The following is a 439-nucleotide window of genomic DNA, read 5'->3' as shown; positions in this document are numbered from 1 at the left end:
GTGTGTGTGTGTGTTTGTGCATAATTTAGTACCATACATGGTGCATTACATGTGCATGTATGACATGAAGGGCAGCTGTTGGTGTGTGAGTGTGTATGCCAAAAACTGGATTTGCAGCTGATGTGTGGGTGCACACGAGGGAGTGTGTGTGCGTAAGTATCTTTTGAGTCCCACCGGCTAGAAAAACTGCTTCTCCAACCTCTGACCAAACACACTCTTAAGCGCAACGTTAAGAGACCCACTTTACATGTGTGTGTCTAGTGAGTTTCTATTTTCACACATACAGACACGCTAACACACTCACGTTAATGGGTGCACGCAGGCATACAGTCATGGCTTTGAGACACAAACCGTTATGACCTACATGCCCAGTGGGTCATCATTAAGCCAAACAGCACACTCTGACACCTTCGGCTGTCCATACACACACACACACACA

Source organism: Morone saxatilis, unplaced genomic scaffold (assembly GCF_004916995.1).
Source record: "Morone saxatilis isolate NCDOM2014 unplaced genomic scaffold, NCSU_SB_2.0 Contig4, whole genome shotgun sequence".
NCBI classification, from domain to species: Eukaryota; Metazoa; Chordata; class Actinopteri; family Moronidae; genus Morone; species Morone saxatilis.
This window is presented reverse-complemented; position numbering follows the sequence as displayed.